This window comes from Schistocerca gregaria, chromosome 11 (assembly GCF_023897955.1).
Source record: "Schistocerca gregaria isolate iqSchGreg1 chromosome 11, iqSchGreg1.2, whole genome shotgun sequence".
Lineage (NCBI taxonomy): Eukaryota > Metazoa > Arthropoda > Insecta > Orthoptera > Acrididae > Schistocerca > Schistocerca gregaria.
In genome coordinates this window covers 24,268,602-24,295,818 of record NC_064930.1, presented here as the reverse complement: position 1 = coordinate 24,295,818, position 27,217 = coordinate 24,268,602, and the positions used below count along the sequence as shown (strand labels likewise).

The window sequence follows — 27,217 nt, the reverse complement described above, 5'->3', positions numbered from 1 at the left end:
TGCCTGAAAGTGCGATACAGAAAAATTCTATCTACTTATCAGTAAAATGAACTTGTTAGAAAATGCACGTCAGACAATGTACACAAAATTATGAACAGATAAATCTACAAACATTAACAAAATTCGTCTTTAACTAGGTAATTCAGTTCTCAAGAGGTAGGTAATAAATTTTTAGGTGCCATTGTAGATAAACACATGGCATAGGAGTACATTATCTGCAAAGTATGCTCAAAATAAGCACTAGCATATTCTTAATAGGAATGATGTCTAAATAGAGTAAATACATGCACACTGTTTACAATGTATTATGGCCTAGTCTACTAGCACTTATCATGCCGCATCACAGTCTGGAGAAATGCAGCACACATGCTTATACAATGGCTAGTTAATTTTCAAAAGAAGACTTGTATGAAACGCAAATTTCACCCAATAACCATACTGTAGAAATAAATGCAAAAAATGTAATATCATTACTGTCCCTTCAGTAAACATGTTTTCAACGATCATGCACTTTAAAGCAAATAGCACTGCAGAGTTAAATAGACACACACACACACACAATTGCAACACAAGCAATATACACTGACAATTACTTCCATAGTAAATGAATCAAATTAACTGAATAAGGTCTCAAACTTTGGGTGCAATTTATATACTAAATCACACGCGCAACAAAATGCACCGGACAGATACCTGATTTCTGAAATAAATTAAGAGGTTATTTAATTTCATCTCTCTATAGCCTAAAAGAATACCTAGAATCTATTAAACTGTACATTGCACAGACTCGGACATGTTTGTATGGGCGCAAGACAGTAAGGTCTTTAGTGACTGCGTGAAAACAGTTGGAGATGAGTGTCAATAAAATACACAAAACAGGAAGATAAAAGAGCACATAAAACACAGGTACAAAAGTTGTAAAACTATGTGTGTACCCACTCAGAATGACAGAACAAAGTATTGAGTCAGTTGTAAAACATTAATGACACAGGAGCTAAAACAATATACTTAGTCACACTCGTCTCATCATCAGCTAAAACTGAGGGCAGATCCCCACCAATATTTGCTTCTGCCCTAGCATCACAATATAAAATGCACTCCGCTAAAATAAGGCAGATAGAGATGTGCATTCCACAAGCATCACAAAACTGGGGATCGTCTCACTGTAGTAAAAAGTTGTGTGTGAGGGGGCAGTGACGATCACTCCATCCCATCCGAACAACTGGCAGGAAGAACGCCACTTCATCAGCCAAAACTTATTGGCCGTCCCTGTGAGCCATTCCTCATCCCACAACTGCATGCACTTCCTGTGTAGTGCAGAAACAGCAGCCTGCAAGGGAATAGGACACTGTACCACATCCTGTCCTCTGCAGGCTTCCTTGACAGCCCGATCAGCCTGTTCATTTCCCCGTGACCTGACACCCAGCAGAGTGACACTTGCTTACACTGCCGTCGGAGTGAGTAGTCGGTCTTGTATCAGCCGTACCAACTCCTCAGCTGTGTACAGGTTCTGTAACGACTGTAAGGCACTAAGGGAATCGGAGCACATGAGAAACAGTTTGCCACGAATACTACACGTCTGCTCCAGTGCCTTCAGGATCATGCGGAGCTCCGCCGAGAAAACAGTGTACTCGTCAGAAAGGCAAGTCCCAGTGACACAGTTGAGGAATACGACAGAGCAGCCGAGGGAATTCCCTAGCTCGAAGCCATCAGTGTATACTATTGTGAAACCTTGATGCAGATCTAAAATGTTAAAAAATAAATAAAAAAAAGACTGAATTGTAAAATTTGACGCATGACCTTTCTTAAAATTCATCAGGTCTAAAATAAGTCTGGACCCTGGAGAAGCCACGGTGGAAATCTGCTCCCATCGCAATGGTAAACGTGAGGACCGGCCCCACCCATTCCTAGAAGGCAATCATATGTACGAGTCCCAAAGGGCCTGTTGCCGTTTACAAAAAAGCATTTCCAGGTGAGGCTGAGCAATGCTACAGCAGGTGGGTGTGTAATGTACAGACAGTGTTTTATAAGCCTGACACACCTTAAGTAGCCGGCGCCTGATGTGACGTAGTGCTTCACCTGCCTCTGCACAGAAGCTTGGATTGGGGCTTGTTCTGAATGCCCCAGTGGCCAACCAAATCCCTTCACGGTGCACCACGTCCGACATCTTGAAATAAGAGTGTCTCGCAGACCCGTACACCATGCACCCGTAGACGAGCCGAGATCACGCAAATGCCCTGTAAAACCGGAACGGACAAGCCCCGTCTGCTTCCCACATACTGTGGCTGAGACACTTTGAAATATTTAAAGCCACAAGTGCCCGTTTTTTCAAGTCCTTAAGATGCGGTAACCGTGTAAGCCTACAGTCAAATATGAGGTCCGAGAAACTCACTGTGTCTTTAAAAGTAAGAACAGTGCCCTCATCCTTACCTCAGGAAAAATTAAAATGGAAAAAGAATGGTTAAAAGGAACACACACAGACATATCAGTGGAAAATGTGAAACCATTCTCCTGCGTCCATCCGCCCAAACATCGAATAGTTGCAAATGACTTGTTGTCGTTGCGAGGCTTGAAGAAGGGCAAACACAGAGAAGTCATACACAAACAAAGAACACTGGGAAGGACTTTTCACTTTGCGTGTAACACTATTAATAGCTATGGCAAAGACAGTCACAGTTTAAACCCTACCTTGAGGGACACTGTTCTTCTGCTCAAAGTGATCAGACAGGACATTACCGACTCGGTATCTAAAATATTGTGGCGAGAGGAAGGACTGAATAAAAATGGGAAGATAACCGTATAAACCCCATTTATGAAGCTGCTCCAGGATAAGGTGCCTCCAAGTAGTATCATAGGCTTTCTTGATATCAAAAAATATACCTAGAAGGTGATGCTGGTGTAAGAAAGTGTATTGTATAGCCACCCCTAGGAGGACAAGGTTATCAAAGGTGGAGTGATACCTTCTGAACCCAAACTAAAAACTAATGAGTTATCTGGATTCTAAAATCCAGACAAGGCGGCCGATGACCATCTGCTCCAAGGTATTCCCCATACAGCTAGTGAGGGTAACATTATGGTAACTACTTGGGCACATACGGGCTTTCCCAGGTTTTAAAAGAGGAACTGAAATTGCATGGCATTAAAAAGTGCGAGAAGGATATCTTTGTTTCACCTTTTAAGGTGCCGCAGCCTACTGTAACGGATGCTGTCGTGACAAGGGGGTGTGTCACGAGCCGCAGACAATGCAGAATACAGCTCCCACATGGAAATTGGCAGTTGTAATCTTCATCAGAGGTGGACCAGAGGTCCAAACTACACCTCTCAGCAACCGCTCTATGGGACTGGAAACCTGGATCCTGACTGGCTGTTGCAGTAACTGTGGCAGAATATGCTGCCATAGTCTGGGCAATGTTTAGCGGATGGGTTTGGAGCATTCCGTCCCCCATTACAGCAGCCGTGGGGCACCTACCTCCTTTCCCACACAATGGAAGTTTTGGTGAAACGATTAATGGTGTTCAGGAACTATTGCCACAACCTCTTCTTGCTCTCTCGAACGATTCGGCGACACTTTGCCCTCGCCACCTGAAAGGCTGCAAGATTCTCTGCAATTGACTGACACTTGAACCTACGCAGAGCCACAAGCCTGCAGACTGCTGAGCGGCATTCGGGACTCCGCCAAGGGGCAGGTTACCTCTTCTGTTGTCCCGTGGACTGTAGAATGGATGCCGCAGTGATACAGTGGATCAGTTTGGTAATACGATCCACACGTGCCTCGACATTCGCACAGTGTTCGAACTGGGCATACTGGCTATAAAGTGTCCAGTCGTCACTACCGAGCACCCACCGTGACAGTTTCCTTTCAAGTTCCACCCCATCTGGCAGATGAATCCAGATCTGGAAGTGATCACTTCCATGCAAGTCGTCGACCACTTCTCATTGAACAGTGTGAGCAAGAGCTGGAGGGCAAAGGAAGAGATAAATGGCAGAGAACGACCCAGTTGCTGTACAGAAGTGAGAACTCAGTCCCGCATTTAGCAAGTTTGAGCACGATGACACGAGAAGCCTCTCAATTGCTCTACCTCTGGGCCAGGCAGTTGCAGAGCCCCAAAGCACATTGTGTGCATTAAAATCACCACACAGGATGAAGGGGTGGGGGAGCTGTGTACTAAGGTCGGTTAGGGCCTCTTCGTCAAGTCCATCATGTGGGTAAGTAAAGGGAACATATTGTCAACAGATGACACACGTGCCCTGATACGGCAACTGCTTGTAATGTCGTCTTAAGTGACTCTCGCTCTCTCTCCCACTCCCTCCCTCCCTCTCCCCCACTCCCTCCCACTCCCTCCCCCCCACTCCCTCCCTCCCCCCCACTCCCTCCCTCCCCCCCACTCCCTCCCTCCCACCCACTCCCTCCCTCCCCCCCCACTCCCTCCCTCCCCCACTCTCTCTCTCCCCCACTCTCTCTCTCCCCCACTCTCTCTCTCTCTCTCACTCTCTCTCTCTCTCTCTCTCTCACTCTCTCCACTCAGGTCATCCTTTTTGTGGAGCACATAGCCTTGTAGCTCAGGGGTGTATGAGTGATGGAAATGAGTCTCCTCGAGACACAGACACAGTGGTTTACCCTTAGATAAGTAACAAGCCCTGCAAGTTCCATTGTACGATGGGAGCCATTTCATCGATGTGGTTTTAATTTAGCCCCATCTCTGCCAATTGAGGTGAAGCAGTTTTAGAGCGAGGGGGAGTGGAGGGGCTGCCTGGATCCGAGGCCTCCTGACAAGAACAGGGGCAACTAGAGAAATGCAATGCCTGAGAAAACACATCTTAAAAAATTAATTCCCTGGAACATTTATAGAAGCAGTAGAATCATCCTTCAAATTTTCAGTATTTATAGTCAGAATTAAATCTCATTACATTTTTCAGTGACAAACTAATAATTGCTGCGTTTTGGTTTCTGCCACTTTTCTTGCCGGGGGTGCGATATTATTGAACTGTTAATATGGAAAAGTCTACTGCCTACAAAATTTACAGGCTTCATAAACATTAAAAGTTTACATAATAGAAAGCAAATAATGATATACGTGCACTGAGTCAATTAAAGATCATATAAACTAATTAATTGGAAGTTTAAGTTAAATAGTATCTTAAGTCGTGGAACAGAAAAAAATTCATCACTGGTAGACACTATAAGAACAAAAAGAAACAACTAACCTGATACTGTCACCTACCTCACCGAGCAAATTATAGTAATATCGGCATACTAGTAACAACTATTTGTAACAAAAACCTGGAACTACAGAGCTAATAAGTACAATACAGATAATTTCACAGTCCTGTATAGCAGCATAATTTGTAATTGTCAAAGTACGCAAACAGGTGGACACACAAAAATGAAGCATATCATGGCAAGAATCAAATTAAGCGACATATCAAATGAAGGTATTGTCTGTTGGCTTCTGTCTCAGGTCCTCTGGTCAACGTTTGACTGACAATTTTCCTGAGGTTTCGCCATCACCAGTGGTTGACATTCAAGGGGGCCACGAAAGCCACAATAATTTTAAAAATCAAATGAAACAATTACACTTTTTGTGGCAGACTGACATTCAACTGTGAGGATAAATAAGCAATAGCCTGGGCTGCCACACGATTGGCAGCCCACACCCTATATTTATTATGCAAAAGCAGAACTGACATGGTGACAGTGAATCCTTTCTGGGTTACAGTGACAAACCATCGATGGATCTCTAGTAGTCTTTTTGACTTCATTTATTTCAAAACAAGAAAAGGAATAAACAGTGAACACCACAAACCATACCTACAAAGAAACAAACAAAAGAGTTTAGCTACAGAAGGGTGTTTTCGAAATCAAAAAGATGTGAATTTGCAATGCAGATGATCAGTCAGACATGGTCAGAAACATATTCAGCAACAAATGGAAACAAAAAATTCAACAAATTCATGAATATATTCAAATTAAAATTTCCTTAGGTAGTATATTCTGATGGGGACTGGGTAACAAAAAATATCAGAAAATTATCTGAAATATTCAAATATCTCAACTCCATTAAAGAAAGTGAATCAAAAAGGATAAGACCATGCAGAACTCAAAGAATAAAACCAAAGTCATTTGTAATGTAGTAAAACAAGAAACTGGCAGCATAAAGCCACAGCAGATGAACATAAAAATTAGAAATAATGTTAGTTTAATTGATAAGCCTAAGAAGATGGACAACTTAGTAAACAACTACTTTACTAATATAGCAACCAAATTGCAAGAAAAGCCTCCTAAAATACAGTACACAGCTAAAATAAACGCCATACAATGCTGCCATTACCTATCACTGGGTAGGAAATCAGTAGGATTGTACATACATTTAAGAGTAAAATGTCCACAGGTCGAGATGACGTTCCAATGTGTCTAGTAAAAAATTGCGTTAGCAGCATAAAAGCACCCCTAACGGACATTATAAACAAGTCATTCTCACCAGGTTGCTTTTCTGATTACTTAAAGCAGGTAAAAGTACTTGCCATACATAATAGTGATACAGAAAATACAGAGAATTGCAGACCAGCTTTATTACTGTCTTTCATTCCTAAAATAATAGAAACTGGTGTGAAAAACAGACTTATGGATTATTTAAACAAATACCAACTTCGATGCAAAGAACAGTTTGTTTTCAAGAATGGAAATGAAACAGAAGCTGCTGCAGAAAAATTTCCAAAAGTAGTCTTAGAAGGCACAGATAATGGACAAGTAACAGGCATTTTCCTATACCTTAGTACAGGAGCTGATCATGAAATACATTTAGGTAATCTTGAAATACTAGAAATGAGGGAAGTAGTAAATAAATCTTTTAGGTGTGACCGAGCAGACAAAGTACATAGGATAGAGACATCTCAAATTTCAAGTGGCTCAAATTATATGGTAAAACATCTTTCAGATCACGAATATTTGAACAGCAGAGTCCCTCAAACGAGGGTGTTAGGCACAATACTGTTTCTCATTACAACTGTTCATACAACAAATAATTAACTCTTAATGTAAAAGGACTAATAACATGAGCTTATACATAAACAAAAACCTATTATAGCAAAAGTACATAATGAAACCACAAAGAGTGTTGCTGGCACAACATTTTTAAGTACGCATGTTGATTAGCAATTAAAATGGGAGAAACATATTGGAGTACTTGATAAAGAATGCCTTACAAATATTAGCCACACTGTGTAATAGCTCAGGCCTAAAAGCAATGTACTATGCACATACTCATTCTATCATAAGTTATGGCATAATATTCTGCAGCACGAAAGCTCAGAATGTGGAAAACATGTTCAAATTGCAAAAATGACTCTTCAAAATTACGAGCAAGGGTCACAAAAGGGCCCACTGCATTGAGCTATTCCAGAAAAGGGGTAGCCCTATTCTGACAGTTCCAAGTGAATAAATACCACAAACTACAGTTTTATATAAAAAATAAATAAAAGAGAGAGAGAGAGAGAGAGAGAGAGAGAGAGAGAGAGAGAGAGAGAGAGAGAGAAAGAAAAACGCTAAGCAGTATGCAGGAAACAGCTCCACACACAATCGTCAAACTAGATAAAATGATTGCTTGTACCTCGATAGAATGAATATAGCAAAAGACCAAAACACTATGTTTACCAAGGAGTCAAGATCGTATGTAACTACCAAATGAGATCAAAAACCTAAGGGGAACTCTATAAATTTAAAACATATCTTAAAGAACATTTTCTAGTAAATGCTTTTGCATCCATTAAAGAATTCATAAAACACAAAATTTTTACAAATGAACAGTCAAGTTGGACCAATTACAAACTAGACACAATACATTGTAATTTATAACCAACTCCATATAATAAAAAATGGTGACATCCATACAACGAAATATGCCTAGGGATCAATGAATGAATGAATAATTAAACTCTACCGCAATTCCATGCTGAGGCCGACATGTAAAACTATCTTGAAAACCGAGTGGTAGAGGCCAGATCTCTAACTTTCATTTTCTATTAATACAATACTTCAAATGCCCCGCCGTCCTAACCTTGAACTACTGCATAGCGTGTCCTCACAACTCTGTAAACATCTGATTAGATCAGTCAGTATTGAACTTTGAAGCCAAACGATTCGGACCTACATTTTCAAGTACCGAATTTAACCATTTCTATACTTACTGATCAATATCTGTTATGGCACGAACAATAAGTTTAAATTTCTTGCTTGAAAAAACAAACAAGCTGCCCAGAATTACATCAAAAAATATTATTGTAAATAAAGTATTTACCTGTGGTAGACAGCTGACTTCCCGCTGCTGTCTGCTCATCCGTAGACAACACAAGTAACCATTTTTCCACAAATTTACGTTGTTTTTCTTTTTTCTTTTTCTCGATGACTGACACTGCAGTTCACAGAGCCTTCACTCACAGTGTGACAGTGTTCTGCTCTCTCAAAACACTACAAAGTTCCACAATACCTGGTTTCACGGCTGACGGCGTCACATCTTCATTGACATAGTATATGATCTTTGTGTGGATTCCGACAGTGACTTGTCACCTGGGCTGGGTTGTGCTATGTGCTGCTGTTTGTGACTGTTCCTGCAACTGCAGCAAAAAGTAAACAAAGGGGGGATGAAGTGTTTCGTTCGTTCATGTGAGCATAGTAACTAAATAATGACATAAAAGTATTCCATATTACTCAATATGTTTTTCTCTTAGTGTTGGCGCTCCAGTTGACGTGTTAAATACCCAATGTTAATTTCGAAACATTGTTCTTGGAACGAAAGGCTATTGATTTGAAAGAAATTAGGCGGGTAACGGTACGCTTCTCTGTGTAATGGTTTTAAAAGGTAACAGAGGGAATCTTTTCCTTCATGGCTCTATGCTGGCATCAAAATGGTTTTAGCGAAGTGCAAGTGAAAAGGTAAGATATGCAGCATCAGATTAAGAACGCATAGCAAGTGGCAGAAAATCTGTGTATAGTTTATGAACCAACAACCTGTTTATTATTAAAATAAAATTAGTCGTATTCGAAAAGATGTGATACTGCATGTGTCCTTGCAAGTAAAAGAAATTGATTAACTTCTTACACACACTGAAACATATTGACTGTTAGCTCTCACCTTGTCGATATAGAATTGAATTTTATTTGTATTGTAGTGATCATTTCAAGCGTCAGTGGTCACACTACACACACACATACATCATATTAAAATGTTGTAGCATTACGTGTGTAAGAATAATGAATATTTAGAAGATTGAAGTAAAGTATGTATCTGTTCACTGGTGTATCCTGCCCTAATTCAACTTGTACAATAATAAACATATTACCATTACACCATTTTCTTGAAGCTCATTTAGAATCCATAATTTTCATATGGTTTAATTTTTATAGAAATTCTGTGTTTTTTTAACTGTTGATCTGGTAGCGCCCAGATACGTTGAAGCATGCCACCAAAAAGCTTCTATTGTTGGCATTAATAATGACCGAGAATTAAACAGCCATTCACCGTTCGAAATTGGTTTGGATAAAAATAAGTGCTGCTTGCCTTTAAAGTTTTTTCGTACATTTCGTATCTCCCTTTGTAATTCATTTCTTGAATTACACAAATGTATACACGTATTTATGCTATAACATAACATCTATATTTAATTCGCTGTGGCCTAACTTAAGAATTCACTTATCCAAATCACTGGAAACCACGACATTAAGGGCGGATGAACCTAACGTTTACGAAACAGTTTTGACAATATGGTCGGGAAAACCGAAAGTTGCAAATCCACCCTTCTGCACTGATTCTTGACACGAAGCGCATAGCCAACAATACGCCGACCATGACTTGATCAGTGGACTCAAAGTACGGAACAACCGCTGCAAGTCGGGTGGGGGTGGGGGTTAGGTGGGGGCAAGCTAAACATATGACAATAAGAATTACAACACCATTCCAAAAAATCAAACACGTAGGCCTAATTCACAATGTTCAACACAACCAAAAAATGCAAAAACGAAAACCATTGGCATGGTAAATTTCGCTTGACTATATGTTGACCTTTGCAGCTCATACAAAGCCCTCGATAAAATGAACCCATACAACTCCAAAACCTGATACCGCAGTTTTCACTTGACCTATATAGCATCTTAAAAGGAGCCTGTGTACCTAAGACCAACACACTCAAACCCGTTATCCAAATCTTCACTTCCCCTATGTACATCTACATCTACATCCGTACTCCGCAAGCCACCTGACGGTGTGTGGCGGAGGGTACCCTGAGTACCTCTATCGGTTCTCCCTTCTATTCCAGTCTCGTATTGTACGTGGAAAGAAGGATTGTCGGTATGCTTCTGTGTGGGCTCTAATCTCTCTGATTTTATCCTCATGGTCTCTTCGCGAGATATACGTAGGAGGGAGCAATATACTGCTTGACTCTTCGGTGAAGGTATGTTCTCGAAACTTTAACAAAAGCCCGTACCGAGCTACTGAGCGTCTCTCCTGCAGAGTCTTCCACTGGAGTTTATCTATCATCTCCGTAACGCTTTCGCAATTACTAAATGATCCTGTAACGAAGCGCGCTGCTCTCCGTTGGATCTTCTCTATCTCTTCTATCAACCCTACCTGGTGCGGATCCCACACTGCTGAGCAGTATTCAAGCATTGGGCGAACAAGCGTACTGTAACCTACTTCCTTTGTTGTCGGATTGCATTTCCTTAGGATTCTTCCAATGAATCTCAGTCTGGCATCTGCTTTACCGACGATCAACTTTATATGATCATTCCATTTTAAATCACTCCTAATGCGTACTCCCAGATAATTTATGGAATTAACTGCTTCCAGTTGCTGACCTGCTATTTTGTAGCTAAATGATAAGGGACCTATCTTTCTATGTATTCGCATCACATTACACTTGTCTACATTGAGATTCAATTGCCATTCCGTGCACCATGCGTCAATTCGCTGCAGATCCCCCTGCATTTCAGTACAATTTTCCATTGTTGCAACCTCTCGATACACCACAGCATCATCTGCAAAAAGCCTCAGTGAACTTCCGATGTCATCCACCAGGTCATTTATGTATATTGTGAATAGCAACGGTCCTATGACACTCCCCTGCGGCACACCTGAAATCACTCTTACTTCGGAAGACTTCTCTCCATTGAGAATGACGTGCTGCGTTCTGTTATCTAGGAACTCCTCAATCCAATCACACAATTGATCTGATAGTCCGTATGCTCTTACTTTGTTCATTAAACGACTATGGGGAACTGTGTCAAACGCCTTGCGGAAGTCAAGAAACACGGCATCTACCTGTGAACCCGTGTCTAAGGCCCTCTGAGTCTCGTGGACGAATAGTGCGAGCTGGGTTTCACACGATCGTCTTTTTCGAAACCCATGCTGATTCCTACAGAGTAGATTTCTAGTCTCCAGAAAAGACATTATACTCGAACATAATACGTGTTCCACTATTCTACAACTGATCGACGTTAGAGATATAGGTGTATAGTTCTGCACATCTGTTCGACGTCCCTTCTTGAGAACGGGGATGACCTGTGCCCTTTTCCAATCCTTTGGAACGCTTCGCTCTTCTAGAGACCTACGGTACACCGCTGCAAGAAGGGGGGCAAGTTCCTTCGCGTACTCTGTGTAAAATCGAACTGGTATCCCATCAGGACCAGCGGCCTTTCCTCTTTTGAGCGATTTTAATTGTTTCTCTATCCCTCTGTCGTCTACTTCGATATCTACCATTTTGTCAACTGTGCGACAATCTAGAGAAGGAAGCACAGTGCAGTATTCCTCTGTGAAACAGCTTTGGAAGAAGACATTTAGTAATTCGGCCTTTAGTCTGTCATCCTCTGTTTCAGTACCATTTTGGTCACAGAGTGTCTGGACATTTTGTTTTGATCCACCTACCGCTTTGACATAGGACCAAAATTTCTTAGGATTTTCTGCCAAGTCAGTACATAGAATTTTACTTTCGAATTCATTGAAAGCCTCTCGCATAGCCCTCCTCACACTACATTTCGCTTCGCGTAATTTTTGTTTGTCTGCAAGGCTTTGGCTATGTTTATGTTTGCTGTGAAGTTCCCTTTGCTTCCGCAGCAGTTTTCTAACTCGGTTGTTGTTTCCATCTCTTACGATCTTGCTTGGCACATACTCATCTAACGCATATTGTACCATGGTTTTGAACTTTGTCCACTGATCCTCAACACTATCTGCACTTGAGACAAAACTTTTGTGTTGAGCCGTCAGGTACTCTGTAATCTGCTTTTTGTCACTTTTGCTAAACAGAAAAATCTTCCTACCTTTTTTAATATTTCTATTTACGGCTGAAATCATCGACGCAGTAACCGCTTTATGATCGCTGATTCCCTGTTCTGCATTAACTGATTCAAATAGTTCGGGTCTGTTTGTCACCAGAAGGTCTAATATATTATCGCCACGAGTCGGTTTTCTGTTTAACTGCTCAAGGTAGTTTTCAGATAAAGCACTTAAAAATATTTCACTGGATTCTTTGTCCCTGCCACCCGTTATGAACGTTTGAGTCTCCCAGTCTATATCCGGCAAATTAAAATCTCCACCCAGAACTATAACATGGTGGGGAAATCTACTCGAAATATTTTCCAAATTATCTAAAATGAAGGCTATAGTACAATAAACTAAAATGCTGTCACATAAGTAATATAAAAAATGTGTAAACAACAATAATTAGCGAATCGAACACAATTACCAAACACTAGAAAGAAGAATCTCAAAATTCATGAAAACTTGCAGCGGCAAAAATATTGATACACACAAACAACATCTACATACGTATAGTAAATATTTAAATAAAAAAAACCAAATCAACACTAAATACTTACCAAACTCACCACTTCATAAGTCTGGGTTGACCAACCATCCCGGGAACCCCCCCTTCCTATCACAAAGATACGTTCCTAAAAACAAAACAAAATCATATGCAATCAATCCAAATGACCTTAGCAGCCTATCTGTAGGCACTGTATCTTGGCCCATTGCAATAAGCAATGGCTTACCCACAAAGTTCTGTGTCATATCCATGACTGACCAAAAAGGAAAAAGAAAGCCAAATCTCTGACCATGAGAAACACACAGTAATATTAGTTCCAAATGCAAACAAGGCTCCACCAGCTGCAATATGCAAAATAAAAATAACTCACTTGCAAACTCACACAACCAGTAACAACTTGAAACACACTTATAGCAAATGATTCACTAACATACCTAACAAACAACATTGGATAATAAAGACCCAGCACAAGAGAATGTCAAATACTGTAATACACGATGCATAAACATGAAATGACTCAAAAATGTTGTGCAGTCATGATATCATGCAACACAAAATACAGATATGTTATGCTTCAAGACAGACAGTTGGAAAAACAACTTTTGGCTGTTCCCCACCACTCCCCCAACTGAAAAAATTCTTAGTACTCATACAAATTATATGAACTTTTCCAAAATCCTAAAACGTACTTTTCTTTAAAATCCGTGTTCTTGTGGACATGGTTCAATTCTAACAACTATTATATTTAAGAATGCCATTGGTTAGGAAATCAAAAGATTGGCAATAAAAAGCAGACCAAATGCACTTCTAAAACCATGTGGACTACTGGGCGGTGTGTTGAAAATGAAAATAAAAGTGAGAGTAGTACAGGAAACACTTTTGTTACAAACAGGACAACTTCAGTGTGATTTGCGAAGGTGTATTGTAGATGTGAAGACAAGCCAGTAGTTTCATTTACATGTAAATATAATTAAGGGACATTTTCAGTGTGTACTTGGAAAAGCTGATTATCTGAAAATGGTAGCTAAACTTCTTTACGATTGAAGTCCTAAATCTAATCATTAATTTGTTTTTCAGTTTAGAGAGTTTAATAACATAAACTTCACAGTAAAAAGCTGAGCATATAAAAGGACAGTAAGGTGGTTTTTGCACAAGGAGGACAATTTGCTACTGCATTGACCTTAATCTGAATGCTACAGCAGATCTACTGCTTTGAAAGAAAATAATTGCTTTTTTTTTTTTTAATGTACAAGAGGTCAGGGTGGCAATTCCGGAAAACTTGGCATTCCCAGGGAATCACATTTTACCTGGAACACTCAGGGAATTCTGCATTTTTAACCTAGCATCGAAATTAAGTTTTATTCAGTTTTATACATCACAAATTTTAAAATACTATTCCAAATGTGTTAATTATGTGAATATTATTTCATACAAATGGTCAGTGCTCAAAAACTGCAGTTAAACGACTGCTTATGACTGGTATATAGCTTAGCTGAGAGAAAAGTAGTCATTATTGTGTTATCTGCCCCCCCCCCCCACTCTCTATTAATTTCTATTAGTTTCTCAGGAGCTTCTTGACACCGGTTTCCACCCCACACCTGGAATTCTCATCCAAGTTGGAGTACCCAACCAGAGCTGCAAACAAAACAGATTTGAAGCCTAGGGTACTTTCAGTATTGATGAAACTAGTCACAGCTGTAAATGTTCCTTGCAAATATTTGCTGAAAATGTTTCAAGAGATCTTTCAAAAGTTGCTCATGGGAAAAGACATACCTCACTTTTTTGTATAATGAAATGCATGAATAACTGATGCTATGACCAAAGACTCAAAAGCTGTTGCCTCTCGTACGGACTGGATGACTGACAGTAAATCTGAATTGGGCTGGGTCCTCAGACAGCTCATTTATTTATTCATTTAGGTAACGATGACTCATATATAAATCCTACAGGAATTGAAAAGTGTGAGAGCAGTACCATTATATGACTCATCTTTGGACCACATACAAGCCACAAACACCAGCCTGTGGATTGTGCAGGAAATCTGTGAGACTAAAAAATTTGGGAACATCTTAAGATGCTCTAAGTGTATGACTATAGACCCTGTAAAACCAACTAATAAAAATGAAAGTTTTTTTAAGCAAACTTTCCATACTAACCATGTTGTTATTGGTATCTTCTGTCCAACGACTTGTTTGATGCAGCTTTCCAGCTTAGTCTGTTCTTCATCTCTACCTAACCTCCTTACTGTTGTGCCATAAATTTCTTTTGTTCCTCAGTTCGACTTGGTAAACCCTCTAGCATTATTCGACCTAGTCATCTGATCTTCGGCATTCTTCAGTAGTAATAGGTTTCAAAGGCTTCTATCCTTTTCTTTGGTGAACTCTGTATTGTCCACATTTCACTTCTATGAAAGGCTAAACTCCAGACAAATACTCTCAGAAAAGGATTTCCAAACATTTAAATTCAATATTAACAAATTTCTCTTTTTTCAAAAAATGCTTTTCTCGCTATTGTCAGTCTGCATTTGAAACCTTCTCCACTCCAGCAGTTGCCAGTGATTTTGCTGCCCAAATTATAAAATGGCCTTAGAGCCTCATTTGTTAATCTGATTCACTCAGCACTGCTTGATGTAATTCAGTTACATGCCATTACTCATGTTTCACTTTTGTTGGTGTTCATTTTATTCTTATCCTTCATATCCATGTGTTGTGGAATCTTACAACATACTCTGAGCTCAAATATAATGAGTTACCTCGAACAGAACGACCTCCTCCTTGCCAACTAGCATGGATTTTGATAACATCGCTCCCGTGAAACCCAACTTGCGTTTTTCGTACATGACATCTGTAAAGCCGTGGATGATGACTGTCAGGTAGATGCAGTCTTTCTCAGTTTCTGAAAAGTATTTGAATCAGACGAAATATTGACTGGATTGATGATTTCCTGGTAGGGAGGATGCAGTATGTTATCTCAGATGGAGAAGTAACGTAGAAGTAGTTTTGGATGTACTACAGGGAAGTGTGTTGGGACCAGTGCTGTTCATGTTGTATATCAGTGACATTGCAGATGATATTAATAGTAACCTCAAACTTTTTGCAGGTGATGCAGTTATCTGCAGCGAAGTGCAGTCTCTACAAATATTCAGTCAGACCCTGATAAGATTTGAAAGTGGTGTACTTTACAAACATAATACCCATTGAGTATAATGTTAGTGAGTCACAGTTGAATTCTGTAAGCTCATACAAATACTAGGGTGTAATACTTGGTAGGGACACGAAGAGGAATGCTAACATAGACTCAAGTTGTGGGTAAAGCAGACTTTGATTTATTGCAAGAATACTGGGGAAATGCAACGAGCGAATAAAGGAGATTCCGCACAAATCACTCGTGGAACTCGTCTACATCTAGATCGATACTCGGCAAACCACCGTAAGGTGGATTGCAAAGGCTACATTCTGTTGTACCAGATATTAGGGTTTCTTCCTGTTCCATTCACATATGGAGTGCAGGGAGAATAATTGTTTGAAGGCTTCTGTGTGTGCAGTAATTATTCTAACCTTATCCCCAACATCCGTAAGTGAGCGATACTTAGGGGGTTGTAGTATATTCCTAACACCATTATTTAAAGGTGGTTCCTGAAACTTTGTTAATAAACTCTCTCAGGATAGTTTACGTTTCTCATCAGGAAACTGGCAGTCCAGTTCCTTTAGTATATATGTGACACACTCCCAAATATCAAACAAACCTGTCACGATTTGTGCAGCCCTTCTCTGTATATGTTCAGCCTCTGTTAGTCCTATTTGGTATGGGTCCCACATACTCGAGCAGTATTCTACAACTAGTCGCCCAAGTTATTTGTAAGCAATCTCCTTTGTAGACTGATTGCATTTCCCCAGTATTCTAGGAATAAACTGGTCTACCGCCTGATTTACCTACAGCTGAACCTATGCGATAATTCCATTTCGTATCTCTACAAAGTGTTACACCGAGGTATTTGAATCAGTTGGCTGATTCCAGCACTGACTCATTATATTATGGTCATAGTATACTACACTTTTTCCTTTTGTGAAGTGCACAGTTTTACATTTCTGGAAAGTTTAAAGCAAGTTGCTAACCTTTGCACCACTTCGAAATCTTATCAAGATCTGACTGAACATTTCTGCGGCTTCTTTCAGACGGTACATCATAGATAACAGCATCATCTGCTAAAAGTATGAGGTTACTATTAATATTGTGCACAAGATAATTAATGTACAACATGATGCAAGCAAGGGATCCAATACGCTTCCCTGGGGCACACCTCAAGTTACTTCTACATCTGACGATCACTCGTCATCCGAGATAACAGGTTGTGTCCTCCCTCCCAAAAAGTCCTTGATCCAGTCATAAATTTGACTTGATACCCCATATGATTGAGATTTTGCAATAAGCGTAGGTGTGGTACTGAGTCCGATGCTTTTCGAAAATCAAGGTACACTGCATTTACCTGGTTGCCTTGGTCCAAAGCTTTCAGTACCTTGTGTGAGAAAAGTGTGAGTTCGGTTTTACAAGATCGGTGTTTCCATAATCCATGGTGGCTGACATGCAGATCATTCTGTTGGAGATAACCTCATTATGCTTGAGCCCAAAATATGTTCTAAAATTTCAACAGATGGATGTCAGAGATCTACATCTAAAACTACAAACTGCAAACCACCGTGAGGTGCATGGCAGAGGGAACATTCCATTGTACCGGTTGTTAGGGGTTCTACCTGTTCCATTCACGTGTGGGACATGGGAATAATGTTTGCCTCTGTGCGTACACTTATTATTCTAATGTTATCCTCACAATCCTTGTGTGGCCGATACGTAGGGGGTTGTAGTATATCCCTAGAGTAATCATTTAGCGCTGGTTCTTGAAACTTTGTCAATAGATTTCTTCCGGGATAGTTTACGTTATGTGTAGTTATTGCTCAATTGTGTGGGACCCATACCAGATACCACTAACGAGGGATCTTGAAGGTATAATATAGTAAGGCTGTGTTTGAACACGTCTCGAACTGTTCGGACATTTTAGGTCCCATTTCGGGAAATCTCCGGTCATGTTCGATTTAGTGACTTATTGGTACTATCAGAACGGCCTGCCTTAGCGTTTTTAATGCACTGTGGATTTTGATAATAAAAATAGCTGTAAAACAAAGAGTGATACATCTTGTACTGTAGAGACCATGCTTAACAGCAGCAGCTAATAAATAAATAAATAAAAGACTGCAATTGTTATTGTCTCCAATTCTCGAGCTGTCACTCGCCCCACGATATAGTGACATCTGATGGTACTGTGTGCGAGATGGGTCTTGCTGCTGTCATTCATTCCCGTGACAAAGTCATAAAGTAACTTATTCTGTTCGTTCGGCTTTTAATTCATAATTAAATGTCATGATTGTTTCATCTGAATGTTGCCTTCTTGTTTTCAAACTAATTTAAATCTGGTATCGTTTTTATCTGTTGTTCTAATTTGGGAACTGAGATTGGATTACTCATTTGCAACCTACTTGGTAGGCCATTATCGCCACTCAAAGAAATAAAATGTAACATTGGGCTCAATCAGATACTAACTATTGGAGATCAGTATTTTTGACTTTATTATCATTACTTAAAAAACAGCATAAATGTTCGTGTGTCCATGCATTGCTATACTGTATGAGAACTCGCATTGTAAATTTGTTCGGGGAAAAAAAAAAATACAAGTTTATGCAGTGTTTTCAGAATTTGAGCAGAACACTAGCTTATTGTTGTGGTGTTCAGTCCTGAGACTGGTTTGATGCAGCTCTCCATGCTACTCCATACAAATACTTTCAGAAACGACTTCCTGGCATTTAAATCTATAATTGATAACAAATTTTTCTTCTTCAGAAACGCTCTTCTTGCCATTGCCATTCTACATTGTATATCCTCACTACTTCGACCATCATCAGTTATTATGCTCCCCAAATAGCAACACTGCTTTACTACTTTAAGTGTCATTTCCTAATCTAATTCCCTCAGCATCGCCCGACTTCATTCCATTATCCTCGTTTTGCTTTTGTTGATGTTCATCTGATATCCTCCCTTCAAGACACTATCCAATTCGTTCAGCTGCTCTTCCAAGTCCTTTGCTGTCTCTGGCAGAATTACAATGTCATCGCAAGACCACAAATCTGTCGTTAATTAATTAGTTAATCAATCAATCAATTAGGGTGTATACGATCCGGGAAAGACCCGGGAATTTTTTCATTCGGGAGAAAACCGGGAAAACCCAGAAATTTTCTTTGTTTTAGTTTTCAGTTAATTTTTTGTAACTTTGACTGGTAAGAACCAATACTCTAACAAAGGATATTACTGTACGCCGCTCCTGCATAATAATACTATAGCGACAAAATATGAACGAGAGAAAAAAAATTGCAAATGAAATGCGCCATAAAAAAACTGCTCATACAAGCATCTGCCAACGGCAAAATGTGTGAAAGGCTTTAGGAAGCTCATGAAATGCTTCGTAACTAGATTACCTCCGATGAGCGTGACGTCACAACTGTTTACATTAGATTCATTTAAGCAGTTATGAGCGGGATCACGCGCACACGCTGCTCAGTACATTCTCCCGTTTCTGGCCACAGAAATGTGGCCGTTGGTTGTGTACACAGCAAACCGGGGCATCTGAGCCGGGGCGGCAACTTCATTTGGGGGGGGGGAAGCAAATTCATATTCTTGAGGAAAAAGAAGCCTGTTTCACAAAGCGCCTAGCATCTAGCGCACGTTGGTCTATCGATTATTCATGCTTCGGAAGGTAACATGAAGTGTTTGGTGAAACTCGAATTCGTACTGTGGTGATAAGAAAATATGCAGCGTATATATTGCTGCACATCAAAGAACTTTCCAAACATGATTGTTTCCCCTGAGTTTAGTTTTCTAAAGTGTCGGGAAGTGCTAAGTCGCTGTATAAAACCATAATCATTCAAATGATTGTTAAATTTTACAGTTCCGAGGGAAAGTATACTGTCACTTAACACGGAAAAAGCGTATTTTCACCCGGAAGGAAGTGAGTTTTTAACCGGGAGATCCGGAAAAAATCCGAGAATTTTTCCTTGTCTACGTATACATTCTGTTAATATTTGCTCACAGATAAATATTATCCGTTAACCATAATGAGCTCGTGACGTCATTGACAAAACACCAACGTTTACATCCTACCACTGAAGCGTAATAAACCGTACACTACTGGCCGTTTAAATTGCTACAACACGAAGGTGACGTGCTACAGACGCGAAATTGAACCGACAGGAAGAAGATGCTGCGATATGCAGATGATTAGCTTTTCAGAGCATTCACACAAGGTTGGCGCCGGTGGCGACACCTACAACGTGCTGACATGAGGAAAGTTTCCAACCGATTTCTCATATACGAACAGCAGTTGACCGGCATTGCCTGGTGAAACGTTGTTGCGATGCCTCGTGTAAGGAGGCGAAATGCGTACCATCACGTTTCCGACTTTGATAAAGGTCGGATTATAGCCTATCGCTATTGCGGTTTATCGTATCGCGACGTGCTGCTCGCGTTGGTCGCGATCCAAATGTGGAATCGGTGGGTTCAGCAGGGTAATACGGAACGCCGTGCTGGATACCAACGGCCTCGTATCACTAGCAGTCGAGATGACAGGCATCATAGCCGCATGGCTGTAACGAATCGTGCAGCCACGTCTCGATCCCTGATTCAACAGATGGGGACGTTTGCAAGACAACAACCGTCTGCACGAACAGTTAGACGACGTTTGCAGCAGCACGGACTATTAGCTCGGAGACTGTGGCTGCGATTACCCTTGGCGGTGCATCACAGACAGGAGCGCCTGCCATGGTGTCCTCGACGACGAACCAGGGTGCACGAATGGCATAACGGAATTTTTTTCGGATGGATCCAGGTTCTGTTTACAGCATCGTGATGGTTGCAGCATCGGGATGGTTGCAGCCGTGTTTGGCGACATCGCGGTGAACGCAGATTGGAAGCGTGTATTCGTCATCGCCATAGTGGCGTATCACCCGGCGTGATGGTATGGGGTGCCATTGATAACACGTCTCAGTCACGTCTTGTTCACATTGACGGCACTTTGACGTTACATTTCAGATGTATTACGACCCGTGTCTGTGCCCTTTTTCGATCCCTGCGAAACCCTACATTTCGGCAGGATAATGCACGACCGCATGTTGCAGGTCCTGTATGAGCCTTTCTGGATACACAAAATGTCCGTCTGCTGTCCTGGCCAGCACTTTCTCCAGATCTCTCACCAATTGAAAACGTCTGGTCAATGGTGGCAGAGCAACTGGCTCGTCACAATACGCTAGTCACTACTCTTGATGAACTGTGGCATCGTGGTGAAGCTGCATGGGCAGCTGTACCTGTACACGCCATCCAAGCTCTGTTTGACTCAATGCCCAGGCGTATCGAGGCCGTTATTACGGCCAGAGGCGGTTGTTCTGGGTACTGATTTCTCAGGATCTATGCCCCCGAATTGCGTGAAAATGTAATCACATGCCAGGTCTAGAATATATTTGTCCAATGAATACCCGTTTATCATCTGCATTTCTTCTTGGTGTAGCAATTTTAATGGCCAGTAGTGTTTTTGGAAAAGATTCTTAAAGAACCGGTTCGTTGAAACTACATATTTTTAAAATATATACGTATAAATACGAAGAACGTTAAGAATGTTACGTTACAGACACTAATCGTTGGTGGGAGAAGGAAAGTGGTGTTACGAAATTGAATCGTTCCTAATTTTTGTGGCATGGCGTTTTTCCCTTCATGTCATGTTTTCGTAAAACTAATCTGCTAATTCCAATACTCGCAAGTTTACAAACTTGCATTCGGCATCTTTTTAATAGCAAATGCAGCATTTAACCCCAAGCACAGAAGTATTGTGGTATCCATGCCACCCTTGGAGGTTAAAGTCTGACCTGCTTCATGCACAGAATAGCTTCCAAACGAATCTCCTTGACGCTGCCACAACGTGAGGTTTATTTCACATCTACCCGGCAGCCGGTACCGGCTATCCGGTTTTGATGGTGAGGCGCTTAACCCTACGACGCGTGGGAGGGGGGGGGGGGGGTTCGTTGAACCCACAATTTTTTTTTTATGTTCCCTGCTTTTGCACAAGTAACTTTCATACTACATATTCCCTTTGAGTTGTTGTTCGTTGGCTATTTTATGAAACGTTAGTGTCAATATATTTTATAGAAAATTCCTGTTTTGAAAGAAAAAATAAATAAACTTATTATGGGTCCAACAAACAGCCGCCCCCCCCCCCCCCCTTAGGCTTCCATGCTATAGAAAATTTCCCTTAGTAGGATTTCGCATTTGTGATCTCTACAACAATGCAAGTTAATTTGTTGTTGGTTGGTATGCTTGATATTCACAACAATCGGTTTACTTTCATAGGAAGTGATTGTTGATGCCAGTCAGCTGCTGGATAATGTAAACTTGCAGTGAGTTAGTGCAGTTGGCAACACGTAGGCCTCCAGTAACTTTGGTGTCCTACAAAGCAAAAACGAAACCAAGTAGAAACTTACTGATGTTTGGCAACAGTGCACCAAGATTAAGGTACTGTTGGAGAAGAGAAGAATAAAGCCAAGATAAATGCATATTATATTTCCACTAAAGGTGGAATTGATACCATTGATCAAATGGCGCGTATGTACACCTGCAAGAGGGGAACAAAGAGATGGCCTCTCTCATCGAAATTTGTGCTATCAATACAACCACCATATACATCGAGCAACATCCAAGATGGAACGAAAAGAAACACAACAAACGGAAACTTTATCTTCTGCAAGCTGGGGTGGAACTAGTGAAATTGCAGGCAGAAGAAAGAAGTGCCAATGCAAGAGGGTTATCTAACCAAATTGTTCAGTCGAGACTATTCTACAAAAGAAAATCAAAGAAGTGACAACAGAAGCACGTCAGCCTCCTGCAGGGAAAGGTCGGTGGCAAATTTGTGTAAGAAAAGCTAAAACAAAGAAGCAGAAGTACAACAATCTAAGTAAACGAAAACAGTATTGTGGACAGTGTCATAAACATGTGTGTAACACACATTCAGAAAAAAATTGTGAAGTGTGTCTCTCGCCTTGAAGTCGAGGACTCAGAGTCTGTATTTTGTATTGTAATATGTCAATTTTTTATTCACTCAATCCAATATTTATAACAATTAACAACATTTATAAACCGATGCATTAGTTGAAATACATAAACCATTTTGGAAGTTGTAATTTTTCGTCAGTAAAGTTATTTAATACCCCCCCCCCACCCCCTTACGCATCCACGTTAGGAAAAAAAAAGGCTTGTGCGTCGTTGGGTTAGGTTACGGCCGGAGGCTGTGGGCAGTCGCGCGCTGCACCCAGTCGTGTTTTAGTGGGTCCATCTCTTCTAGGCATTTCTAGTCTACTGTGTCATGGCGGAAGTTGATGTCGAAATGCTTATAACATTAGTTCAGGGACGACCAGCCTTGTGGGACAAGACTTTACGTACTTATTGAGGACAAAATACAAACAACGAATGCATGGATCGAAGTTTGCAAAGAACTGAACGAAGGTCTTGAACGGATGTTTGACAAAGACAGAGGCGACTACTATAAGTACAATTTTTTTTTTACGTTAAATACATTTTTTTTACATCAGTGGGACATTAAATTTTAGATAATTGCCATTTCATAGATCCCTCAGGTGCCATAACGTGGAGTGCGTACTGTACTGTAAGACCTTCGGTACACACACCGTCAGATTATTTGACTTGTCGCTCTAACGAAGTAGGCGAGTGTCAGCCGGATATAGACTGGGAGACTCAAACGTTCATAACGGGTGGCAGGGACAAAGAATCCAGTGAAATATTTTTAAGTGCTTTATCTGAAAACTACCTTGAGCAGTTAAACAGAAAACCGACTCGTGGCGATAATATATTAGACCTTCTGGTGACAAACAGACCCGAACTATTTGAATCAGTTAATGCAGAACAGGGAATCAGCGATCATAAAGCGGTTACTGCGTCGATGATTTCAGCCGTAAATAGAAATATTAAAAAAGGTAGGAAGATTTTTCTGTTTAGCAAAAGTGACAAAAAGCAGATTACAGAGTACCTGACGGCTCAACACAAAAGTTTTGTCTCAAGTGCAGATAGTGTTGAGGATCAGTGGACAAAGTTCAAAACCATGGTACAATATGCGTTAGATGAGTATGTGCCAAGCAAGATCGTAAGAGATGGAAACAACAACCGAGTTAGAAAACTGCTGCGGAAGCAAAGGGAACTTCACAGCAAACATAAACATAGCCAAAGCCTTGCAGACAAACAAAAATTACGCGAAGCGAAATGTAGTGTGAGGAGGGCTATGCGAGAGGCTTTCAATGAATTCGAAAGTAAAATTCTATGTACTGACTTGGCAGAAAATCCTAAGAAATTTTGGTCCTATGTCAAAGCGGTAGGTGGATCAAAACAAAATGTCCAGACACTCTGTGACCAAAATGGTACTGAAACAGAGGATGACAGACTAAAGGCCGAATTACTAAATGTCTTCTTCCAAAGCTGTTTCACAGAGGAATACTGCACTGTGCTTCCTTCTCTAGATTGTCGCACAGTTGACAAAATGGTAGATATCGAAGTAGACGACAGAGGGATAGAGAAACAATTAAAATCGCTCAAAAGAGGAAAGGCCGCTGGTCCTGATGGGATACCAGTTCGATTTTACACAGAGTACGCGAAGGAACTTGCCCCCCTTCTTGCAGCGGTGTACCGTAGGTCTCTAGAAGAGCGAAGCGTTCCAAAGGATTGGAAAAGGGCACAGGTCATCCCCGTTCTCAAGAAGGGACGTCGAACAGATGTGCAGAACTATACACCTATATCTCTAACGTCGATCAGTTGTAGAATAGTGGAACACGTATTATGTTCGAGTATAATGTCTTTTCTGGAGACTAGAAATCTACTCTGTAGGAATCAGCATGGGTTTCGAAAAAGACGATCGTGTGAAACCCAGCTCGCACTATTCGTCCACGAGACTCAGAGGGCCTTAGACACGGGTTCACAGGTAGATGCCGTGTTTCTTGACTTCCGCAAGGCGTTTGACACAGTTCCCCATAGTCGTTTAATGAACAAAGTAAGAGCATACGGACTATCAGATCAATTGTGTGATTGGATTGAGGAGTTCCTAGATAACAGAACGCAGCACGTCATTCTCAATGGAGAGAAGTCTTCCGAAGTAAGAGTGATTTCAGGTGTGCCGCAGGGGAGTGTCATAGGACCGTTGCTATTCACAATATACATAAATGACCTGGTGGATGACATCGGAAGTTCACTGAGGCTTTTTGCAGATGATGCTGTGGTGTATCGAGAGGTTGCAACAATGGAAAATTGTACTGAAATGCAGGGGGATCTGCAGCGAATTGACGCATGGTGCACGGAATGGCAATTGAATCTCAATGTAGACAAGTGTAATGTGATGCGAATACATAGAAAGATAGGTCCCTTATCATTTAGCTACAAAATAGCAGGTCAGCAACTGGAAGCAGTTAATTCCATAAATTATCTGGGAGTACGCATTAGGAGTGATTTAAAATGGAATGATCATATAAAGTTGATCGTCGGTAAAGCAGATGCCAGACTGAGATTCATTGGAAGAATCCTAAGGAAATGCAATCCGACAACAAAGGAAGTAGGTTACAGTACGCTTGTTCGCCCAATGCTTGAATACTGCTCAGCAGTGTGGGATCCGCACCAGGTAGGGTTGATAGAAGAGATAGAGAAGATCCAACGGAGAGCAGCGCGCTTCGTTACAGGATCATTTAGTAATTGCGAAAGCGTTACGGAGATGATAGATAAACTCCAGTGGAAGACTCTGCAGGAGAGACGCTCAGTAGCTCGGTACGGGCTTTTGTTAAAGTTTCGAGAACATACCTTCACCGAAGAGTCAAGCAGTATATTGCTCCCTCCTACGTATATCTCGCGAAGAGACCATGAGGATAAAATCAGAGAGATTAGAGCCCACACAGAAGCATACCGACAATCCTTCTTTCCACGTACAATACGAGACTGGAATAGAAGGGAGAACCGATAGAGGTACTCAGGGTACCCTCCGCCACACACCGTCAGGTGGCTTGCGGAGTACGGATGGAGATGTAGATGTAGATGTATGTCTCGTGGGCTTATCGTGGCGTGTTTATCTTCTGCCATTAGGTCAGACGATAGAAATTCCACTTGCACGGTTAGAGTAGCAGATTGACGGTGACCAACTTGATCAGTTTTCACACACATTTATTAAAATAATAACAAGCATAAAACTTACGTAACTTGGTTCTGGAGGCTATTTACAGTTGACAATCTGAAGTTCCTTTGGTATTGGTACGTTAATCTTATTCTCACATATATCTCTGATACTGGCCAAAAGTGTCTATACATTTCTCTTCAAAGCTATGTACAGGAATATGATGATCTCATTAGGCGCAGACTGAAACTTGACTGCAGACTGGTACAGACTGACTAATCGGAGGGTCTGTACACTCGTTATAATACCTCGTGCGTTCAGGTGTCACTGCGCGAGTGTGATCCGCGAGGAGAAAAGGTTCTACATTAGCAGCAATCTCATTGGCTGCGTTACATATTAACACGCGGAGCGGCGGAAGCAGAATTTGGCCCGTGTTTATGGTAGCGCCATCTCGTAGAGCGGAGACGGACGAGCGCTGCGCCTGCGCTGTTGTGCTTAGCGGGGCGCGCTCTAGTGGGAAAGTTGTGTACGCGCTGACTACGCAGAACTATGTACACAACACACAAAATAATCCGTAATCATTTTTCGTACATTATTGGCAGAAATTGCCCCACGTACGCATTCATTTCTTGTTACACTTTCAAGTCCAGTTAGGGACAGAGCATCCTCAGGGTTGCAGCCTTCTTGTTTAAAAATGGTATTGTGCAAAACAACTCACGCCTTGACAACGTCAAGAGCAAAATCGCGTTTTAAATTTATATCTCTGTGGAAAATCCATTTATTAGTCAGTATCGCAAACGAACATTCTACGTACCTCCGGGTTCTTGACAGGCGATAATTGAACACTCTTTTAGCAACTGCTAATGTCTGTCCAGAGTATGATCGTAGAAGGCGTTGATGCAGTTCAGTCGCTTCATCACCAATAAAAGAAAGTAAGGTACCTTTGGACTGTACTATGAAGGCACCTGTCTCGAGGAATTACGAGTTTTTTTCCATGATTGAATTCCACAAAGAACATTGTTTAAATATAGTAGAATCGCTCTCTTTGCCATAATTGCCGATATCTACGTAGATAAATCTATAGTCAGAGTCGGACACAGCCATCAACACTATAGATGTATCCTTTGTAATTGTAATTGTAGTACATTGAGCTGCTGTTGC

At 41.0% G+C, this 27,217-nt stretch overlaps 2 protein-coding genes across 7 annotated transcripts in view; one reads left to right on the top strand and one right to left on the bottom strand.

Annotated features, from left to right (window-relative positions):
* Positions 1–8,542, bottom strand: part of LOC126295422 (uncharacterized) — a 179,271-nt gene extending 170,729 nt beyond the window's left edge. The window contains exon 1 of one of the 5 annotated variants that reach the window (XM_049987903.1): positions 8,295–8,542. The gene's annotated coding sequence lies outside the window, so the exon portion shown is untranslated. Of the gene's footprint in view, positions 1–7,937; positions 8,089–8,294 lie in introns of those variants that run through there. The other 4 variants (XM_049987900.1, XM_049987905.1, XM_049987904.1 and 1 more) reach the window with 4 other exon arrangements.
* The window catches only part of LOC126295421 (zinc finger protein 436-like), a 204,318-nt gene continuing 185,643 nt past the window's right edge, over positions 8,543–27,217 (top strand). The window contains exon 1 of one of the 2 annotated variants that reach the window (XM_049987898.1): positions 8,543–8,929. The gene's annotated coding sequence lies outside the window, so the exon portion shown is untranslated. The remainder of the gene's footprint in view (positions 8,930–27,217) is intronic. The other variant, XM_049987899.1, reaches the window with a different exon arrangement.